The sequence below is a fragment of the Triticum dicoccoides genome, chromosome 5B, assembly GCF_002162155.2.
Source record: "Triticum dicoccoides isolate Atlit2015 ecotype Zavitan chromosome 5B, WEW_v2.0, whole genome shotgun sequence".
In the NCBI taxonomy this organism is placed as follows: Eukaryota; Viridiplantae; Streptophyta; class Magnoliopsida; order Poales; family Poaceae; genus Triticum; species Triticum dicoccoides.
In genome coordinates, this window is record NC_041389.1 from 633,948,032 (window position 1) to 633,968,986 (window position 20,955).

The following is a 20,955-nucleotide window of genomic DNA, read 5'->3' on the forward strand; positions in this document are numbered from 1 at the left end:
TACACCATGTCCGATCATCACGTGAGATGGAGTAGTTTCAACGGTGAACATCAATATGTTGATCATATCTACTATATGATTCACGCTCGACCTTTCGGTCTCTGTGTTCCGAGGCCATATCTGTTATATGCTAGGCTCGTCAAGTTTAACCTGAGTATTCCGCGTGTGCAACTGTTTTGCACCCGTTGTATTTGAACGTAGAGCCTATCACATCCGATCATCACGTGGTGTCTCAGCACGAAGAACTTTCGCAACGGTGCATACTCAGGGAGAACACTTCTTGATAATTAGTGAGAGATCATCTTAAAATGCTACCGTCAATCAAAGCAAGATAAGATGCATAAAGGATAAACATCACATGCAATCAATATAAGTGATATGATATGGCCATCATCATCTTGTGCTTGTGATCTCCATCTCCAAAGCACCGTCGTGATCACCATCGTCACCGGTGCGATACCTTGATCTCCATCGTAGCATCGTTGTCGTTACGCCATCTATTGCTTCTACGACTATCGCTGCCGCTTAGTGATAAAGTAAAGCAATTACAGGGCGTTTGCATTTCATACAATAAAGCGACAACCATATGGCTCCTGCCAGTTGCCGATAACTCGGTTACAAAACATGATCATCTCATACAATAAAATATAGCATCACGTCTTGACCATATCACACCACAACATGCCCTGCAAAAACAAGTTAGACGTCCTCTACATTGTTGTTGCAAGTTTTACGTGGCTGCTACGGGCTTAGCAAGAACCGATCTTCCCTACGCATCAAAACCACAACGATAGTTTGTCAAGTTGGTGCTGTTTTAACCTTCGCAAGGACCGGGCGTAGCCACACTCGGTTCAACTAAAGTTGGAGAAACTGACACCCGCCAGCCACCTGTGTGCAAAGCACGTCGGTAGAACCAGTCTCGCGTAAGCGTACGCGTAATGTCGGTCCGGACCGCTTCATCCAACAATACCACCGAACCAAAGTATGACATGCTGGTAAGCAGTATGACTTATATCGCCCACAACTCACTTGTGTTCTACTCGTGCATATGACATCTACGCATAAAACCTAGGCTCTGATGCCACTGTTGGGGAACGTACTAATTTCAAAAAATTTCCTACGCACACGCAAGATCATGGTGATGCATAGCAACGAGAGGGGAGAGTATTGTCCACGTACCCTCGTAGACCGAAAGCGGAAGCGTTATGACAACGCGGTTGATGTAGTCGTACGTCTTCACGATCCGACCGATCCAAGTACCGAACGTACAACACCTCCGAGTTCAGCACACGTTCAGCTCGATGACGATCCCCGGACTCCGATCCAGCAGGGTGTCGGGGATGAGTTCCGTCAGCACGACGGTGTGGTGACGATGATGATGTTCTACCGACGCAGGGCTTCGCCTAAGCCCGCAACGATATGACCGAGGTGGAATATGGTGGAGGGGGGCACCGCACACGGCTAAGGAACGATCACGAAGATCAACTTGTGTGTTCTAGGGTGCCCCCCTGCCCCCGTATATAAAGGAGCAAGGGGGGAGGCCGGCCGGCCCTTGGGGCGCGCCAAGGAGGGGGGAGTCCACCTCCTAGTAGGAGTAGGACTCCCCTTTCCTAGTCCAACTAGGAAGGGGGAAGGGGGAAGGAAAGAGGGGGAGAGGGAGAGGGAAAGAGGGGCCGCGCCCCCCTCCCTAGTCCAATTCGGACTCCCCATGGGAGGGGGCGCGCCACCTCCTGGGATGCTGCCCTCTCTCTCCCCTCAGGCCCACTAAGGCCCAATACTTCCCCGGGGGGTTTCGGTAACCCTTCCGGCACTCCGGTTTTCTCCGAAATCACCCGGAACACTTCCGGTGTCCGAATATAGTCGTCCAATATATCAATCTTTATGTCTCGACCATTTTGAGACTCCTCGCCATGTCCGTGATCACATCCGGGACTCCGAACAACTTTCGGTACATCAAAACATATAAACTCATAATGAAACTGTCATCGTAACTTTAAGCGTGCGGACCCTACGGGTTCGAGAACTATGTAGACATGACCTAGAACTGTTTCCGGTCAATAACCAATAGCGGAACCTGGATGCTCATATTGGCTCCCACATATTTTATGAAGATCTTTATCGGTCAGACCGCATAACAACATACGTTGTTCCCTTTGTCATCGGTATGTTACTTGCCCGAGATTTGATCGTCGGTATCTCAATACCTAGTTCAATCTCGTTACCGGCAAGTCTCTTTACTCGTTCCGTAATACATCATCTCACAACTAACTCATTAGTTGCAATGCTTGCAAGGCTTAAGTGATGTGCATTACCGAGAGGGCCCAGAGATACCTCTCCGACAATTGGAGTGACAAATCCTAATCTCGAAATACGCCAACCCAACAAGTACCTTCGGAGACACCTGTAGAGCACCTTTATAATCACCCAGTTACGCTGTGACGTTTGGTAGCACACAAAGTGTTCCTCCGGTAAACGGGAGTTGCATAATCTCATAGTCATAGGAACATGTATAAGTCATGAAGAAAGCAATAGCAGAAAACTAAACGATCAAGTGCTAAGCTAACGGAATGGGTCAAGTTAATCACATCATTCTCCTAATGATGTGATCCCGTTAATCAAATGACAACACATGTCTATGGTCAGGAAACATAACTATCTTTGATCAACGAGCTAGTCAAGTAGAGGCATACTAGTGACACTCTGTTTGTCTATGTATTCACATAAGTATTATGTTTCCGGTTAATACAATTCTAGCATGAATAATAAAAATTTATCATGATATAAGGAAATAAATAATAACTTTATTATTGCCTATAGGGCATATTTCCTTCACAATCATCATTGCATCATTTGTTAAAGAGATATCTTGTCTAAGCAGAGAAGATTCATAGTCATGGTGTATCTCCTTCACAAATGGAACATTGATGTTTGCACAACTCTTTCTGGGCGTAGGTAATAATAAAGGGTCTGTCTAGGACACATCTAAATGTGACATAGTTATGTCACATCTAAACTTATTTTCACTCTGTTTGTGGTTTATTTTTTGTCCTAGTTTTTTGTTTCTTGTTGCTGTATTATATATTTGTGGGAGCTTAGATGTGACATTCTTAAAAAACATCTAGATGTGAATTAGACAAACTCAATAATAAAATTTGATGAACAAAATAAAAAACTCTTTCATTATAGCAGGCCTATCAAGGTATATGGACGAGATGAACTTGACACTCGATGAACAATCATAAATTGATGAAATGCTACCTCGTTCACACAATGAGAATTGATCGACCTATGCAATGACAAAGAAGCTTGCCACCATTCCCCGTCACGGCTATTTAAGATGGTTGAAGTCTCCCTCGCAGAGCGAGGTGAGACTAAAATTTGGATGCAGAGATGGGAGAGGAAGGAGTTTCAGGTGGCTACAGGTGGGACCGCTATGACCGGGAGCGGGGTGCCCTGTCGCGCCCAGTCGCGCACGGGCTGCCTCATATCCGTCCCCTATTTGGGCTGGATATGAGAGGTGTCGGTCAGTCCATACGTTTAAGGCCGGTTTGAGGCGCTCGTCTGAATCGATTTTCTTGTGACCGATTAGTGATTAGGCTCTCCACCTGAGCATTTGAGGCGGGTTTGGAGCGCCCGGGTGTAGATGCTCTAAATTCATCAGAGATCAGAGTGGCACGGAGACCTAGCAGGCTCACCTATCACCACGTAAATGTTTTTCTCTTTTCTTTTTCATTTTCCTACTGATTTGGGGAAAGGGAAATAGAGATGTCAGGTGCACCTCTCATTTCAATTCAGCATATGCGTGATGGAGCTCCTGTACGTTAGAGCATCTTCAACAGCCGCGCGACGCGCCACGCGCTAAAAACTCATTTACCGCGCGCCGTTCGCCTGGTTTGGCGCGGCCGGCAGCGCTTGCTCCAGCAGCGGCGTGAAAATGGATTGCGCGCGCGTAGCTCCAGCGGCAGCGCAAAAAGGCAGCGCGCGCTATACATTGCGTACATTTTTTTAATAAAACTAAAATAAAATTCATAGATAAAAAAACGATACATAAATATTTTACATAGTTCCATAGCTAGATAGATAATAAAAACTACTAGATAGTGCAACTACAACCTACTCCCAGTCGACGGCACCATCATCATCATCACCATCCTCGCTGCTGTCGTCCGAGGTATCGAGCCATATGTCCGTCCAACGATCATCGTCAGGCGTAAAGATCGTCTGCCCACCATTCTCCACGATGTCGCACTGCGATATCGCCAGGGCCTTCCGTCAACGCCTGTCCAACCGCCACTCGTGGCGCCTTTGCTCGTCCTCCTCGCGGCGCCTTGCCCAGTAGGTTTGCTTGTAGGTGACGTCCTTCGGGTGGCGCCGGTGCCACTCCGTCATGACCCGCTCGTCCTCCTGGGCGACGAGGAGGCGGCGCTGCCGGTCGGCGTGCTCCGCACGGTCTTCTGCCGTGTTAAGACGAGGCGGCGGGGCACGGTCCAGCGCTTGCTGGAGCGTGTAGACGTCCTGGAAGTTCATCTGCGCGCGCGGCCTGCCTAGGCGCCACGCCGCCGCGTCGTACGCGCGGGCGGCCTCGCGCGCCGTCCCGAAGGTGCCGAGGCCGAGCCGAAGTTCGCCGGACCGTATCTCGGAGTAGAAACCGCCGTTGGGGCGCTGGCGGACGCCACGGTAGCCCGACGCTGATCGCCGGCGCGGCGGCATGGTGGCGTGCCGGTGGCGGGGCGCTAGAGCGGTGGGGGCGCACGTGGCAGCGGAAGCAGCGAGGAAGCGGTGGGGGCGCGCGTGGCAGCGAAAGAGGAAGGGAAGTGTGTGGAATAGGCGCGTGGTGAGCGCCGCAATTTAAAGGCGCGCCGGAAGCGGTGCGCCGGAAGCGGTGCGCCAAAAATAGCACGCGAACTGCCACTTTTTCCCGCGCGCGCAAATAGTTCCCTCGCGCGCGAGTTTCCCGCCACCACTGGAACGTGCCGAAACGTCCCGCGCAACTCGGTTTACCCCACGCGCGCCTCTTCGGGCGGTTGTTGGAGATGCTCTTAATGGCGACCAGTGACATGACACGCTCGACTGCAACTTGGTCCATTCTTATCTACCTTTTGCACCATCGATGTGACAAAAATGACGAGCATTGGTTCTTTCTTGATTGCTCCTTTGGCTGTTTAAAGGATATCCTTGTTTTTCCCTAATCCAAAAAGGCAAAGGCCATTTATTTCTCTCCGTCGACAAAGACTCTCTCTTTTCTTTTCAAAGTGGGCAGTCGTCCTCTTAAACGTGCTTTGCATAATAAGATTGCGTCTTGAATTGTGGTGACATTTTCGTTGTGCAACATCCGCGTCATGTTTTTATTTATTATAAAACAGCAATATTTTACATAATTAAGAATGTGCCCTTTTCTCCGAGCATCTACAACCGAAGCCCCTATACCTGCCACAAACGCCTAGGGGCCTGCCCAGTCCCTGCATAGACAGGGAAATGCTATCCAACCTGTCAAAAATGACCAGTATTCTATGTCCAGCTCATATGTGAGACGGATATGAGGACATTTGGACGCGCCTGGATGCGGCCGCCATCTCGAACTAGAGGGCGGGTCCCACACGGAAATCCATCGGTCCGACGGGCGGCTCCGCCAATTTTAGGTGAGGATGTGTTCATTGTGCCATGTGGCGCCGCTCTGACATGACGCCTGAGGGACCAAGTCCAGCTATTTAAGCTGGACGGCAAGACAACCCTAAGTCGTCTCATTCTCATCCCTCTCGTCCGTGCCACAGTGCCCCCTCCTCTCACTATTCTCATCCCCTTGAGGCTCGCCAACGCCGACGCCGCCATGGTCCGCTGCAAGATAACCTACTACAAGGTGCTCATGCTGGAGCAGCGTGCGGAGATCCAGGCGGAGATGCGGGCCAGGCCCATGTCACATGTCGCGCCGCAGCATTGCGACCAACCTGCCTCCGGATAGTCCCGACAAGGAAGCACCGGAGCAGGTAAGTTTACGCATATCTCTTGTATCTCAGAATACAGGTTTATTCTCATCCTTCAGTGCATCTACTTATTCAGGACAAAGTTCAATGGCAACTTGCACCACCCTTTTGAACCAAAAACAAAACTTGCACCACTCTTTAAGCAAAAGGCGTACCAATGAATGCACAAAGTTTATTAGAGATCGGATCGGGCCACTGACGTAGACCCACTTGTCACACCTGCGCCACGAGAAATAGATGAGCATTTTCTAGCGGCCTGAAACATAAAGAAATCTGGGCCTCTAGTTTCGAACTTTCAGTCCTGTAGGTGAATTGCGACAACCTGTGGCCTGACGGCATGACACGATGGATTGCAACGTGATCCATGCTTATCCCTGTATTTCGCCATGCATGTGACAGCTTTGCATGATGACGAGCACAGATTCGCTCTTGAATGCTCCCTTTAGCGTTTTTCTTTGTTTTGTTTCTAGTGAATCTTGAACGCGAAACCACAAACCTCCCGCGACCATTTAGATCGTGTTGTTCGAACCGCGGAAGCAATTCAATACGGGCTTGTATCGATTCGCAGAGTGGTCCGGACGCGTTTTCCCCCGCAAACCGGAGACAAATGTGAGGGATGTTGCGGAGCCCGGACCGTTATCACGCCCATTTCTAACCGCCCTGGCCCACCCAAACCATCCGCCCGCTCTTCCCGCGCTTTCCATCCCACGCGCCACGCCACTTACCGCGTCGCATTCATGCCGACCCAGAGCATGCAACGGTCGGCATTGATGCCGCAATTTGACCGGACGGGAAGGCGGCGTAGACGGACGCGATCTCTCGGGCGTCGCCGCCGCTTTAATACGGACGCCTCTATGACCCACAAGTATAGGGGATCAATTGTAGTTCTTTCTGATAAGTAAGAGTGCGAACCCAACGAGGAGCAGAAGGAAATGACAAGTAGTTTTCAGTAAGATAATGTCTCCAAGTGCTGAAACTGTAAGTAGCAAGTAGTTTGATAGCAAGATAATTTGTAACGAGCAAGTAATAATAGTAACAATAAGTATGCAGCAATGTAGCCCAATCCTTTTTAGACAAAGGACGTGCTAAAACCGTCTCTTATAACAAGCAAAGCGTTCTTGAGGGTACACGGGAACTTCATCTAGTTACTTTCATCATGTTGGTTTGATTTGTGTTCGCTACTTTGATAATTTGATATGTGGGTGGACCGATGCTTAGGTGCTATTCTTACTTGAACAAACCTCCTACTTATGATTAACCCTTCCACAAGTATCTGCAACTACGAGAAAAATATTAATAATAAATTCTAATCATAGGATTAAACTCTAGGATCCAATCGGTCTCTTACAGAATAGTGCATAAACTGGGGTTTAAGTTTCTGTCACTCTCGCAACCCACCATATATTTACTACTCCACAATGCATTCCCTTAGACCCAAATATGGTGAAGTGTCATGTAGTCGACGTTCACATAACACCATTAAAGGAATCACATACATTCTATCAAAATATCGAACACATATCAAATTCACATGATTACTTGCAACATGATTTCTCCCATGACCTCAAGAACAAAAGTAACTACTCACAAATAATCAACATGCTCATGATCAAAGAGGTATTAAATAGCATAATGGATCTGAACATATAATCTTCCACCAAATAAACCATATAGTAATCAACTACAAGATGTAATCAACACTACTAGTCACCCCCTAGCACCAATCTATAGTTTCGGTAACAAGATTGAATACAAAAAATGAACTAGGGTTTGAGATGAGATGGTGCTGGTGAAGATGTTGATGGAGATTGCCCTCCCCAAGATGGGAGAGTTGTTGGTGATGATGATGACGATAATTTCCCCCTCCGGGAGGGAAGTTCCCTCGGCAGAATCGCTCCGCCGGAGAGCAAAAGTGCTCCTGCCCAAGTTCCGTCTCGAGACGGCGGCGCTTCTTCCCGAAAGTCTCCCACCTTATTTTTTCTAGGTCAAAATGACTTATATACCAGAAGATGGGCACCGGAGGTGAGCCGAGGAGGGCACAACCCACCAGGGCGCGCCTGGGCTCCCTGGCGCGCCCAGGTGGGTGCCCACCTAGTGGGCCCCCTCTGGTAGTTATTTGCTCATATATTTTTTAAATATTGCATAAAAATTCTCCGTGAAGGTTCAGCTTGTTTGGAGTTGTGCAGAATAGGTAGCCTGACGTAGCTTTTTCAGGTCCAAATTTCCAGCTGCCAGAATTCTCCCTCTTGGTGTACTTTGGAAATTATGAGAGAAAAAACATTAGAATTACTCCAAAAAGAATTATTATGGATAAAAACTTTATAAATATCAGTAAGAAAACATGATACAAAATGGACATATCAACTCCCCCAAGCTTAGACCTCGCTTGTCCTCAAGCGAAAACCGAAATCGAAAAATATGTCCACATGCTTTGAGAGAGATGTGTCGATAAAAACAAAAATACGGACATAGAAGCATCTTGTTGATTATTATAACAGGAACAAAATTGAACATAGGACTTTTATCATTGAACTTGAATCATATACTTCCCATGAATAAGTAACAGTTCATCACATAATCGAAGTATAAAGCAAAAACTCTACTAAAAAACCCAACAAACTATGTTCTCAGTCAACTTTGCAACTACAATTCATCATCTTTTTCATGAAGAGTCACGTGTTGGAGCCTTTTAGCAAGCCCACATACTCAACCATCATATAGTCTTCTATGATTGCTAACACTCACCTCGTACCCGTGAGCAAAATGTTTCCACCGGACACCTAGAAAGATAGGGGCTTATAGTTTCTCCTCCCAACATACTCACCTCAAGGGTGATGTCAACAATAATAACTCATGTTATCTATATTGAAAGGATCGATATGGTTGACTAGAGGGGGGGGGGGTGAATAGGCAACTAACAATTTTTAAGCTTTTCTTTAACAATTTAAACCTTGCAACAAAATAGGTTGTCTAGATATGCAACTACGTGGACAACCTATATGATGCAATGACAATTAGCACACAAGAAAGCAATAGATACAACACAAGTAAGCTTGCAAAAGTAAAGGCACGAAATAACCAAGAGTGGAGCCGATGAAGACGAGGATGTGTTACCGAAGTTCCTTCCTTTTAAGGGGAAGTACGTCTCCGTTAGAGTGGTGTGGAGGCACAATGCTCCCGAAGAAGCCACTAGGACCACCGTAATCTCCTCACGCCCTCACACAATGCGAGATGCCGTGATTCCACTATTGGTGCCCTTGAAGGCGGCGACCGAACCTTTACAAATAAGATTGGGGCTATCTCCACAACACTTGGAGGCTCCCAACAACACCATGAAGCTTCACCACAATGGAGTATGGCTTCGAGGTGACCTCAACCGTCTAGGGTACTCAAACACCCAAGAGTAACAAGATCCGCTAGGGATTAGTGGGGGGAATCAAATTTCTCTTGGTGGAAGTGTAGATCGGGGCCTTCTCAACCAATCCCGAGCAAATCAACAAGTTTGATTGGCTAGGGAGAGAGATCGGGCGAAAATGGAGCTTGGAGCAACAATGGAGCTTTTGGGGGAAGAGGTGAGTCAACTTTTAGGAAGAAGACACCTTTATATAGTGGGGGAAACAATCCAACCGTTACCCCCAAAACAACCACGCACAGAGTGGTACTACCGCTTGGGCAGGGCGGTACTACCGCTGATAAGCGGTACTACCGCTCCCTCCCAGCGGTACTGCCGCGCTGACGAGGATGCAGGGTCCTGGCCCCAGAGCGGTACTACCGCGGAAGTATTGGCGGTACTACCGCTTGGAGCGGTACTACCGCCCCTACTGTCGCTACTAGTACCGTAAAACCCGACACGAAAAACAGCGGTCGAGAATCGAGGCGGTAGTAGCCCGGAACCACTACGGTACTACGGCCGAAGTTCACAAGCGGTACTACCGCTCGGGGAGCGGTACTACCGCTTGACGAGCTTCGGCGGTACTACCGCTGGGACAGGATAGACAGGCACATATTAGGAAAGATAGCTCCAATGAAGCGGAAAGAAGCATCGGGTGTGATAAGGATGTGTACGTGTTGATTCCACCCTAGCCTTACCAAAGCGGATCCCCTCTTGATAGTATGGTGACTCCTACGAAGCTAGACCACCAGCAGAGAAACGAAGGAGCTACACCGTCTTGAATAAAACACCGAGGGGAAGTAATCGTCTCGTGCCAAAGGATGAATCTCTGAAAGAACTCAATGCACACGATTAGTCCGCAAAAGCATTGTCATCAATCACCAAAACATCTTGGGGATAAATATGCCCTTACAATCTCCCCCTTTTTGGTGGATTGATGACAATACGGGATTTGCACAAACAGGAAGGATGTAGGATAGGCGCAAAGCCCCACCGTCCTAAAATGTAGAAGGGCTCCCCCTGGATGTGTGCTGTCTAGACAAGTGCTTTGGACTGCACGGCACAGATACCAGGATCAACGCTCCCCCTACATTTTAGAGACCAACTACCTAAGCAGGATATATGAGAGCAACATAGATAACAGGATAATCATGCAACTCATAAGCTAGATAGACATAGATAATGATACTCGAAAGATAAGGTAGCATATGTCTCACACCATATGACTGGAACTTAGGTCTCACTGACACAAACCAGACACAAACCAAACCAGGCAAACTGCGAGAAAACACAAACGATGGAAGACACAACACAAATCCCTAAACTCTCCCCCCCTTTGGCATCAAGACGCCAAAAAGGAGAGGGAGTGTTGCTACAGCCCCAGGTGATAGCAAGAGAGGAAATCAAATATCAGGTCTCAGCGGGATCGTCTGCACCACCATCGTCGGTCGGGAAGTGCTCGGCATCAGAACCGGTCCACGGGCAATGCTGCTGAATCCACTCCTCCTCCTCAGTAAGCTGGTCCTCAGATCCACTGTTAACGGTGGCACCCAACTGACGCATGAGCTACTTGTGATGACGACGGGCCTTCTTCTCACCCACATGAGTCATGTACTGACCATGAGCCTCCATGCAGAATAGCTTCTTCATCTTGAGCTTGAGCTTCTTTGCCCAAGAGGGCTCTGCCGCAGAAGGCACATAGTCATCATCATCCTTAGCCTCAGCCTCAGCCTCCTCCTCGGTCTCCATGGCAGTAGCAGACAAAGGAACTCCAGATTTAGGGACTTGAGAGCCCCAGTTGTCCTTCTTCCTTAGACGCTTGATGTCGTGAGAAACCAACTCCCCGTTCTCTAGCATCACCTTGGGATAGACACGATCCCAGGCCTTCTCAATAAGCAGCATGATGAACGGACCATAAATCGGGCACTTGCGCTCGGAGATAGCAGATAAAAACTCAGACCACATAACATGGGATATATCCAGGGACTCTCCGGTGTTTTGTTCCTTCTCACGCTGGCAGAAAAGAAGCATGTCCACGAGATAAGAATGAACCATATCCAGATTCCCGATGCGAGGGAAAAGAGTCTCACGGAAGACTCGGTGAAGAATGTCCAGAAAGGCAGGAAGCTCATATGTTTCCTTCTTCATCTCAGGGTTGATCTTCAAAGTGCAATAGGGCCATAGAGCTTTCTTGTGAGTGGAGGTGGTGTTGCGGTGTGGGCGAAAGCCGACAGGAGACGCAAGCCCTTGATCTTCCACCCCAATCAATTCCATGAACGCCTTCCACTTGACTGAAAGCAACTTGCCATTGGTCATCCAAGTTAGTGTCCTGTCCTCATCAGTCCCGAGATGAACCGTGGCATAGAATTGGGCCACAATATCAGCATCATAATCTTTGTTGAATTGCATGACACCAAGAATGTTCAGTTGAGTGCACATCTGAAGAGCTTCACCAAAGTATTCAGGATCCTTCTCCATATGGTCGGTGTCGATGGAGTGCACGTTAACAGAGAGGTTCTTCTTGGGCTTGAGAACATCAAAGAAGATGGCAAACTGAAACCTGTTCTAGAACGGGCGGTTGACCAAAGTGGGATCTTGGTCTGCCTCATAGGGATTGCGGCGACGTCTTGCCCAGAACTTCTTGGCTTGCATTTCTAGCACAGTTTTGCAAGATTGCTTCGGCTTGACACCAGGCTTCTTCTAGAGTTGGGGTGGAGGAGGAGCACTTGAGGAACCTCCTGCAGACTCAGTTGTGCGGTACCGCTTTGACGTGGCACGACCGGGGTTGATACGCCGAGCCTGATGCTCAGGAAGCTCATCACCTGGAACCACACACAAGAACACACAAACAACCAGAAAGAACGAGCATAAGCCACCAAACACAACCAAAAAGGATCACTGATTAGTAAAAGTATGGTGGAACCTGGTAGAGAGCGGTAGTACCGCGACTTGTGAGCGGCAGTACCGCTCCAAGCGGTAGTACCGCTCCAGAGGGAGCGGTAGTACCGCTCGAGACAGGAAACAACAGTTTCCTACCACCGTGGTCAGATCTGGCACTACCGTCCTACCAAATTCAAAAATACTCCTACCAAACACCAATCCAAACTGCCTAGATGCCTTCTCCATCCTACTCAAGCCTAGATTTGGCCAAAAATCTAGAGATGCAACTACTATTGCCCCTAAGATGCTAGATTGGAAATATAGACAAGAATAGAGAGGGAACGGGGGCAATACCGACATCCATGGCAAGAGGACAAGGTGGGGATCGTCTCCACCGAAGGAAATGGAGAGGAGCGCCCCGGAGAGGGAGATCCGCCGGAGCCCTCCCGCGGCCCCGGTTGCTGGAGAGATGAACAGAGCGTGGGGGCGAGCGAATGGGTATGGGGGAGAAGAAAACTCCCCCTGCCCCCGCCTCGCAGCGGTAGTACCGCGCTGGTGGGCGGTAGTACCGCTTAGAGCAGTAGTATCGCACACCACCAGCGGTAGTACCGCTCAGCAACCACAGGCCTCTAGACACACGGCTTAAGCTCAAAAGGAACAAAAAAACACAACCAAGAAAGAGGAAAGACCAACAAGGCCACAAACACACTAACAACGGACCAGAACACACCTCTTCAAGAGAGGGCGGTGGCCGAGGCCACCTATGTTTGAGTCAAGAGGTATGGCGTCACGAAGATTTTAACCTTGGACCCATGACCAAAACTCGTCCTTGAAGCACTAGTACCATAAAAATATGGTTAAAGTGGACTAGATCAATTTATGCATAATGGGGGGAGGGAGAGTTCATTGAGAGAACAACACTCCCCCTATGTCCATGCCTACATCTAAACTAGACAACAAGTTGAGTGTGGTGGGGGTGCACGGGTTCAAGTCACATTGCTCGAATCAATGATATTTAGCTCATGCCTTAACTTGCGAAATCTTGCTTCATCCAAGGGCTTCGTGAAAATATCTGCAAGGTTATCATGAGTGTTGACATATTTGAGCTTGATCTCCCCTCGCCTAATGTGATCCCGGATGAAGTGATACCGGATCTCAATATGCTTCGTCTTGAAGTGTTGCACCGGGTTGAGAGAAATCTTGATGGCACTTTCATTGTCACACCAAAGAGGCACTTTGTCACAAATGACACCGTACTCCTTTAAAGTTTGCCTCATCCATAAGAGTTATGCACAACAAGTACCTGCCGCCACATATTCCGCTTCGGTGGACGAGAGAGATACACAACTTTGCTTCTTAGAAGACCAACTTACCAAAGAGCAACCAAGAAATTGGCACCCTCCAGAAGTGGACTTGCTATCCACCTTGTCTCCCGCCCAATCATAATCCGTGAATCCTTCAAGCTTGAAGTTAGCTCCTCTTGGGTACCATAGGCCAAAGTTTGGGGTATGAGCCAAATATCGAAAGATTCACTTGACCGCCACAAAGTGGCTTTCCTTTGGTGCAGCTTGGAACCGTGCACACATTCCCACACTCAACATGATATCTGGTCTAGATGCACAAAGGTAAAGCAAGGAACCAATCATAGAGCGATATACCTTTTGATCCACCGCTTTACCATTGGGATCAATGTCAAGTTGGCACTTGGTGGGCATCGGAGTAGAGGACGGCTTGACATCACTTAGCTTGAATTTCTTAAGCATGTCTTGAGTGTATTTGGCTTGGTTGATGAAGGTACCTTCTCTTCTTTGTTTGATATCAAAACCAAGGAAGAACTTCAACTCTCCCATCGAAGACATCTTGAACTTAGAGGTCATGAGAGCGGCAAATTCTTCATTGAAAGCATTGTTAGGGGAACCAAAGATAATGTCATCAACATATAGTTGGCACACAAACAACTCCCCTTTGACCTTCTTAGTAAAAAGAGTGGGATTGATTTGCCCTACTTCAAATCCACGATCTTGTAACAACTCGGCAAGGTGGTCATACCACGCACGTGGGGCTTGTTTAAGGCCATAGAGTGCCTTATCGAGTTGATACACATGATCCGGGAAGTAAGGATCCTCGAACCCGGGGGGTTGCTTGACGTAGACCAACTCATTAATAGGACCATTAAGAAAAGCACTTTTCACATCCATTTGTTGTAACTTAAAGTTGTGATGGGAAGCATAAGCAATCAACAAACGAATGGATTCAAGGCGAGCAACGGGAGCAAAGGTTTCATCGTAGTCGATACCCTCGACTTGGGAGTAGCCTTGTGCTACCAATCTTGCCTTGTTGCGAATGATGTTCCCATGAGAATCTTGCTTGTTCTTGAAGATCCACTTGGTTCCAATGACGTTATGGTTCCCCGAAGTCCTTGGCACCAACCTCCACACCTTGTTGTACTCGAAGTTGTTGAGTTCTTCATGCATGGCATTGAGCCAATCCGAGTCTTCGAGCGCCTCATAGACCTTTTGGGGTTAAACACAAGAGACAAACGTGTGATGTTCACAATAGTTTGTTAATTGTCTACGAGTGCTTACCCCTTTTCTTAGGCTTCCAACCACATTCTCCATGAGATGGCCTTTGGTCGTGAGTTTGGAAGCAATCTTCGCGGCACGACGCTCTAATTCCTCCTCAGATGTGGAAGGAGGAGGGTTAACTTGATCATCTTGAGCGTCGTCTTGAGCTTGTTCTTGATCTTGATCTTGCTCATGATCTTGAACTTGCTCGAGGGGGAGAACTTGACCTTGGGCATCATTTGGAGGTTCACCATCATCTTGAGATTGATCTTGTCCTTGGTCTTGTTCCCGAGGTTTAGGGCCTACACTTTGTTCTTCAGAAGCGTGTGGGTCTTGAGTAGGTGAAGGCTCCACTTGAGTGGAGCATTGTCCTTCTCCTTCGGCCACAAGGGGTTCCTCAATGGGTAGAATATGACCAATACCCATTCTTCTTATGGCTTGGGGAGGAATTTCATCACCTACATCACAAGTACCACTTTGCTCCACTTGGGAGCCGTTATTTTCGTCAAACTCCATGTTACACGTCTCCTCAATGAGTCCGGTGGACTTGTTGAGAACACGGTAAGCATGAGAGTTTGTAGCATAACCAACAAATATGCCCTCATAAGCTCTAGCCTCAAATTTAGACAAATGAACACCTTTCTTGAGAATGAAACACTTACACTCGAACACCCGGAAGTACTTGAGATTGGGCTTGTTCCCAGTGAGTATCTCATAAGGAGTCTTGTTCAAGCCTTTGCGGAGATAGAGCCGATTGGATGCATGCCATGTAGTGTTGATGGCTTCGGCCCAAAAGTTGTATGGAGACTTGAACTCCGCCATCATGGTCCTTGTCGCATCTATCAACGTCCGGTTCTTCCTCTTCGCAACACCATTTTGTTGAGGGGTATATGGTGCAGAATATTGATGATTGATCCCCTCATCACTAAGAAACTCATCCAAGGTGTAGTTCTTGAACTCGGTGCCGTTGTCACTTCTTATTGTCAAGATCTTTGCATTATGTTGACGTTGAGCTTCATTTGCAAAGTCTCACTCTTCCTCTCGAAGAAGTATACCCAAGTGTATCTTGAATAATCATCCACAATCACCAAGCAATACTTTCTACCCCCAAGACTATCAAAGGATGGAGGCCCAAAGAGGTCCATGTGCAGGAGCTCCAAGGGTCTCTTCGAGTAGATGATACTCGTGGGAGGGTGAGCCGTCTCATGAAGCTTTCCTTCGATACAAGCACTGCAAGCACGATCTTTGGCAAAACTAACATTTGTTAGTCCACGGACATGGTCCCCCTTGAGAAGACTTTGCAAAGATCTCATATTGACGTGGGCTAAACGGTGATGCCAAAGCCATCCCACATCAACTTTAGCCATTAGGCATGTCGCGGTCTTAGTGGGTTGCTCTGAAAAGTTAATCACATAGAGACCGTTCTCGACATGCCCAACAAAGGCTACTTTAAGAGTCTTGCTCCACAAGAGGGCCACGGTATCAATATCAAAGAAGGTGGCAAAGCCCATGAGTGCGAGTTGACGAACGGAAAGTAAATTGAACGCAAGGGACTCAACAAGCATGACTTTCTCGATCGTTAGATCATGAGAAATGACAACCTTGCCAAGACCCAATACCTTAGAATGTGAGGCATCACCCCACTCGACATTGGTGGGCATAGATGGGATCTTTTGCACGTCCACCACCAAGTCCTTGCTCTCGGCCATATGATTTGTTGCTCCACTGTCGAGCAACCATGATCCCCCACCGGAAGCAAACACCTACAAGAGATCAATGCTTGGTTTTAGGTACCCATTCAGTAATGGGTCCTTTGATGTTAGTAAAAAGGGTCTTAGGAACCCAAATAGACCATTCAATGTACTCATAAGAAGAACCAACAAATTTAGCATAAACATGCCCATCACTAGCACGACACAACACATAAGAGGGGTTAAAGTCGCCGACTTTGTTGGGAGAGATGGCTTTGCCCTTTTTGGCATCACCACTCTTTGCATTGTTCTTCTTCTCCTTAGGAGCACCCTCTCCCTCCTTCACAAAAGTTTGCTTGAGCGGGGGAGGTCGTTTGGTCTTGTTATTCTTCTCCTCATTCTTCTTCTTGTTCTTGGACTTGGGTGAGAACCCAACTCCCTCCTTGCCCACAACTTCCTTTTGATTGCTCAAAAGGTCATTTAGGTTCTTCTCACCATGTATGCATGACACACGACCTTTCTCGAGTTGTTCCTTCAACTTGTCATTCTCCTCCACAAGATGCAGATGCTCACAACACGGGTTAGTAGCATTTGCATTATCAATTAAGACCATGTGAGGAAATGTGGCCTTTTCCTTGGTTAGCTTAATTTGGAGTTGAGCATGCGACTCCTTGAGGTTTGCATGAGCACCTTTCAAGACCTTATGGGCCTTGTCAAGTACATCAAACTCCTCCTTGAGTCTAGCATGATCAACCCCAAGTTTAGCCTTCTCGGAAGTTAGAACACGAGACACAACAAGAGCATGATCAAGATCTTTCTTTAATTTGGCATGGTCATCGTTGTGTGACTCCTCAAGAGCCAAACGATGCCCACGCTCTTCCTCCAGAGCATTAGAGAGATCCGATATCTCATCGGCATAGTCACGACTATGAACTTCCATCTTAGAGATGGTTTCTTCGTAGCCTTGATCATGTCATTGGCTTCACCAAGTTGTTCCAAGAGAGCAACGAAGTGCTTCTTGGATTTGCCCTTAAGCTTACTCATGAAGGACTCAAATTCATTTACCTCCTCATTAGACCCCTTACCATCATCAAAGCCAACCGTCGAAGAAGGATTAGGAATAATGGTGGTTTTGATGTTGGGGGTTACCTTGTTGGTGGCTTTAGCCATGAGGCACTTGGCGGTGATGTTCTCGTTGGGTGAATCGAAGAGAGACACCCGGGGAGTTGTGGCAATGGCAACGGATGCCATAGCCGTTGCTTCACTATCTTCATCATCATCGTCATCCTCATGGTATTCTTCTTGAACTACCAACCTGCGTGTAGGAGTCTTCTTGGTGAAGTTGTTCTTGTTGGGGAAGGACTTGGCTTTGTCTTTTCAGATGAACTTGCCACCATTGTCTTCCCGCTTCTTGTAAGGACAATCCACAATGAAATGGCTCACATTGCCACAGTTGAAACAAGTTCTAACTCGTTGCTTGCCCTTGAGGCCACTTGAGTTGTTCTTGTTGAAGTTGGGTCTTGTATTCTTCTTACTCCAAAATTGTCTTAAGGCAAGATCCATGTGCTCATGATAATCATACTTCGTGTCTTCGGGGTTGCTCTCCTCATCTTCCTCTTCTTCTTCTTCTTCCACACTAACCTTGGCCTTCAAGGCAAGGTTGGGCTTCTTTGCCCTTTGAGAACGGAGCACCGCATTGTCGGCGGTCTTGTCCAAGATGCTCATTGCAACGAACTCATCCAACACTTCACTTGAGGTCATGGAGTGGAAGTCCGGTCTTTGACGAATGACGGAGGACATGGCCTTGTTGTAGGGCATCATGGCCTTGAGGAACTTGCGCTTGATCCAATTGTCATCCGTGTCCTTGCTCCCATGATCTCGGAGTGCGACCGCGAGTTTGGTCACTCTTCGAAAGAGCTCACGAGGTTCTTCATCTTCTTTCATTGCAAACTCATTGGCTTCATCTTGCACCACTTCATAGTTGGAGCATTGAATGCTAGCACTTCCTCGATAGAGAGATACAACACATTGCCATGCGTCTTTAGCCATGGCATGAGGACGAAGATGAGGGAGATCTTCGGGAAGGATTGCATCTTGGATGATGAAGAGAGCACTCTCATTGAATTGATTATCCACGGCTTCTCGAGGGGTGAAGTTGCTTGGGTCATGTGGATAGAAACCTTCTTCTATAATTCTCCAAAGATTAGTATTCACATGTTTTAAATGACGCTTGAAACGATAAACCCAAGCATCAAAATCCTCATTTTTCACAATCTTAGGAGGAGGACCGGCATGATTTAAATGAGTAGTGGGAATCGTTCCACCATAAGTAGGAGGTTCCATATGGGCAAAGATGCCGGAGCCATTTCTACCACTAGTAGAGGGACCTTTTTCACTATTAGCTTCCCCCTTGTCGGAGGTGGCATCCGTCACCTTGTTAGTGGGATCACCCACTTTCATCGGCGAGGTGGATAGTTTAAGTCCTTCTAGGAATTCAGAAAACATGCTTTTAACCTCGGCCGTCATGGAGGTTTTCAATGTGTCTAAAGCCACATTGAATTCCTCACGTGAGACTGAGGTTCCGCCATCGGCTGTAGACGAGGTAGGATTCACACCGGAGTGCTCCTCCGCACCGTCGTTGGTGTCAACCATACTCTTCGGACGTCAAAGTCCTTAATAAAGAGACGAGGCTCTGATACCAATTGAAAGGATCGATATGGTTGACTAGAGGGGGGGGGTGAATAGGTAACTAACAATTTTTAAGCTTTTCTTTAAAAATTTAAACCTTGCAACAAAATAGGTTGTCTAGATATGCAACTACGTGGACAACCTATATGATGCAATGACAACTAGCACACAAACAAGCAATAGATACAACACAAGTAAGCTTGCAAAAGTAAAGGCACGAAATAACCAAGAGTGGAGCCGGTGAAGACGAGGATGTGTTACCGAAGTTCCTTCCTTTTAAGGGGAAGTACGTCTCTGTTAGAGTGGTGTGGAGGCACAATGCTCCCCAAGAAGCCACTAGGGCCACCATAATCTCCTCACGCCCTCACACAATGCGAGATGCCGTGATTCCACTATTGGTGCCCTTGAAGGCGGCGACCGAACCTTTACAAACAAGATTGGGGCTATCTCCACAACACTTGGAGGCTCCCAACAACACCACGAAGCTTCACCACAATGGAGTATGGCTTCGAGGTGACCTCAACCGTCTAGGGTGCTCAAACACCCAAGAGTAACAAGATCCTCTAGGGATTAGTGGGGGGAATCAAATTTCTCTTGGTGGAAGTGTAGATCGGGGCCTTCTCAACCAATCCTAAGCAAATCAACAAGTTTGATTGGCTAGGGAGAGAGATCGGGCGAAAATGGAGCTTGGAGCAACAATGGAGCTTTTGGGGGAAGAGGTGAGTCAACTTTGAGGAAGAAGACACCTTTATATAGTGGGGGAAACAATCCAACCGTTACCCCCCAAACAGCCACACACAGAGTGGTACTACCGCTTGGGCAGGGCGGTACTACCGCTGATAAGCGGTACTACCGCTCCCTCCCAGCGGTACTGCCGCGCTGACGAGGATACAGGGTCCTGGCCCCAGAGTAGTACTACCGCGGAAGTATTGGCGGTACTACCTCTTGGAGCGGTACTACCGCCCCTACTGCCGCTACTAGTACCGTAAAATCCGACACGAAAAACAGCGGTCGAGAATCGAGGCGGTAGTAGCCCGGAACCACTGCGGTACTATGGCCGAAGTTCGCAAGCGGTACTACCACTCGGGGAGCGGTACTACCGCTTGACGAGCTTCGACGGTACTACCGCTGAGGACCGCGGTACTACCACTGGGACAGGACAGGCAGACACAGATTAGGAAAGATAGCTCCAATGAAGCGGAAAGAAGCATCAGGTGTGATAAGGATGTGTACGTGTTGATTCCACCCTAGCCTTACCAAAGCGGATCCCCTCTTGATAGTACGGTGACTCCTACGAAGCTAGACCACCAGCAGAGAAACGAAGGAGCTACACCGTCTTGAATAAAACACCGAGGGGAAGTAATCGTCTCGTGCCAAAGGATGAATCTCTGAAAGAACTCAACGCACACGATTAGTCCGCAAAAGCATTGTCATCAATCACCAAAACATCTTGGGAATAAATATGCCCTTACATATATTCAAGTGGACATATGTGCCTTAGATCTTTCCTCACCACATGATGCTTGCCAAAAGAGAAAATAAAAAGGAATAGAATGAAAACTTTGACTCTTTGTATAAAAATAAATACATAAAAGTAAAAGATAGGCCCTTCGCAGAGGGAAACAGAGGTTGCCATGTGCTTATTTGTTTGCATGATCAACCCCTTAGTGTAAGAGAACGTCACGTTGTATTGCCCCTTAAGATGACAACCTTTATTATGCAGTCTGTCACTTTTATTCTTTGTCATCCAAGTTTGTACA